At 37.4% G+C, this 2,859-nt stretch overlaps 1 long non-coding RNA gene across 1 annotated transcript; it reads right to left on the bottom strand.

Annotated features, from left to right (window-relative positions):
* Positions 1-242: 242 nt before the first annotated feature.
* LOC134223544 (uncharacterized) lies at positions 243-1,254 on the bottom strand. The gene is made up of 3 exons (XR_009982613.1): positions 1,004-1,254; positions 703-924; positions 243-645 (listed from the first exon to the last, which is right to left on the bottom strand). It is a non-coding gene; the product is annotated as an uncharacterized LOC134223544 (long non-coding RNA).
* Between the last annotated feature and the right edge of the window lie 1,605 nt (positions 1,255-2,859).

The raw sequence follows: 2,859 nt of genomic DNA, 5'->3' as shown, positions 1-2,859 counted from the left end.
TTTTTTAAATCATCTCTGATTCAGGCAGAAACTATTTTGATGATTTTTTTAATGAATTTAAAGGTTAGGCGACTCTTAATCCTGGAGATGACCTTGTTCTTAATATAGTTTGCAATACCGCCCAAAGATTTTAGTCATATATGAGATCATAATTACTGTTAATCTTCTTAAATTATTATTGTAGATAACCTATAGTTATATAAGAGCTTTGGTAAATATTAATTTGTGCTGAAAAATAGTAATTTTGGCTTCAAACCTTGAGTTGTGTATCTACAAAATTATAAGAAAATTCGAATTTCAACTACATCATCTTAATCAATATTTCAAGAACAAGTAAGGTTGTCAAAGTGCATTTTTCAGTTGAATAGCCCTTTTACATTATTGTTAACCATCCCTCGTAATAATAATGTGAATATATTGCTCACTTAAATCATAATCAACGTTGGCTGTCTTGCCCCATATGGCGATCTTGCCCCTCTTTCCCCTATAAATTAAATTTACACTCGTTTGCTCTCGAATTGGAATTCGAATCGCATGCCAGAATTTCTTCTTAATTCCTAGTTAGATGATACGTCGTTCAAGGATGACAAGCTTCCTGCTTTTTGAACATATTGAACGATGAGTAGCGACGATATTTATTCTGATCTGGGGAGTAGGAAGATTGTAGGTATCAATTGTTATTTAGCTAATGCATTTTATTACCACTATTGCTGTCTCCGCTGTTGCTCTGCCTGGACTTTTTTTTCTCCAAAGTCTGTTAAAAGTGGCTCTCCTTCAGTGCTGTGCTCCGTGGGAAGAGGCATCGTGCTTTGCTGACTTTTAGGTGCAGCGGTTAAAATGATTCGGTCCATTTACTTCCAGATATTGGACTCTATTTCACGAGGGGTAATGTTCTGATCACTTTGTACAGTTGATCGTGTTTTGCTAGAAAAGATGAATATGTTAGTTAAAGTTAAATAGGAGGTATTTGAAAAAAATACGAGAAAGGCAAAAACAGACTTACAATAATGGCGTTTTCCATGGAAAAACATTGCCCTGACCAGGAAGAACAGCACAATGGATCTCGTATTTCTGCAGCACAATATATAGATGGTTGATGTTCGTTCGACGTATTCTTAAAGAGAAAAACTTAATTTCAGCTACTTCCTTATTGGGCCACATGGGTAAGGATGAAGCGAGCCATTTTTTTTTCTGACAGATCAGCGTGAACGTTTGAATGAACAAGAATTATTCATAAGGATGCCTTATGATTATTTTACACAAGAAATTGCTATGATTTTCATAAGGCAAATTTATGGATTTCTTTGGTCCCTTATGAAGTTAAAATAAAATGAATTTGTAGGGTTTCATAAAGCACAACTTATGAAAATCAAAATGTTTTTTTCTGCCAGTGTCTGTGTTCGTATCCGCATAACTCGAAAACGGCTGGATAAAAGATATTTTAGTTACTAGATAAAGATTGTCGCTGTCGTCGCTGTCCGGAACATCTTTTGCTGGCGAGGATAGGGGAGCTAAATGTCAAAGAAGGAAAATCCATACGATTTGACAGGTATGTACCACACATGTTTCGGACAGCAGAACGAAGGGAACCGAAGCGACAATCTTTATCTAGTAACTAAAATATCTTTTGGCTGGATGGATGTACTAAAAGATATACTCAATCCAGTTGAAACCCAAAATTGGGTGCTAGCGAAGTTGGATTTTTCTCACAATCCGTACGTTAAACCTAACTTCAGAAGTGGTGCGCTGAATAGCGCTTCGCGATATGAAAACAGCGCACCACTTCCGAAGTTAGGTTTAACGTACGGATTGTGAGAAAAATCCAACTTCGCTGTCCCCCAATTCCGGGTTTCAACTGGAATGAGAATATTTTAGTTACTAGATAAAGATTGTCGCTTCAGTTCCCTTTGTTCTGCTGTCCGAAACATGTGCACTGACAAAATTCCAATCATATCCATTATGTGTGGCACACATAAAATTTGACTATAGCATTTCACACATAACGGCTATGTGAATTCGCATAGCATATATGTGGAAACACGCATAACCGTTATTAACTAATAACCTTTATGTGGATTTTCCTATAGCGGGTGGTTATTAACGCACACATAAAATTTATTTGTGAATTTCTTTAGATTTTTGCCAATAAAAATGTGTGGATTTTTTATTAGTGTGTGGTACCTAACTGTCAAATCGTATGTATTTTTCCTTCATTGACATTTACATCCCCTATCCTCGCCAGCAAAAGATGTTCCGGACAACGACGACAGCGACAATCTTTATCTACTAACTAAAATATCTTTTGATATGTACTTCATCCATTCAGCAAATATGTTCGTTATCGTTATCAGCTACAGGCAACTTTCCAAACTTCGGAAGTAGTGCGCTGGTTTCGCTCAAAGATGCGCTGAACAGCGCATCAATTAATTTGACAGATAAAACTTCGGAAGAAAGTTCGGTTCGGAAGTCCCGACTTCCGAATTCTAAGTTGGTGCTACGCCGAACATGAAATCACGTTCCATTAAAATTAATATTCAAAAAAAAATGTACATTTATTTTGTTTTGCTTTAGGAGTTAGGAATTAGTTTTGTTAAAATTTGTTCATTTTCATCTGCCCACTTGAACGCCGTCTGCTACCAAAACTATCCAAGTTTCCGCTACCAAAGTCACACGATACGGTTGGTATGCGTGATCTGACGGAAACAGAAAAAGAATGGGGAAAACGGTTGGGGTTCGGTGGAGACTCATCTCCCTTGCTCGTCCTCTTTGGGCTTGAGCCAGCCATCGATACGGTCGTGTGAACAGTCCGGTCAAGTTAGTTTTTATTCGAGACGGTCTGCACCGTGAATCCGAACCGAA

The sequence above is a fragment of the Armigeres subalbatus genome, chromosome 3 (genome assembly GCF_024139115.2).
Source record: "Armigeres subalbatus isolate Guangzhou_Male chromosome 3, GZ_Asu_2, whole genome shotgun sequence".
Classification (NCBI taxonomy): Eukaryota; Metazoa; Arthropoda; class Insecta; order Diptera; family Culicidae; genus Armigeres; species Armigeres subalbatus.
Note: the sequence above shows the minus strand (reverse complement) of the source record. Positions and strands in the feature narration are given on the sequence as shown.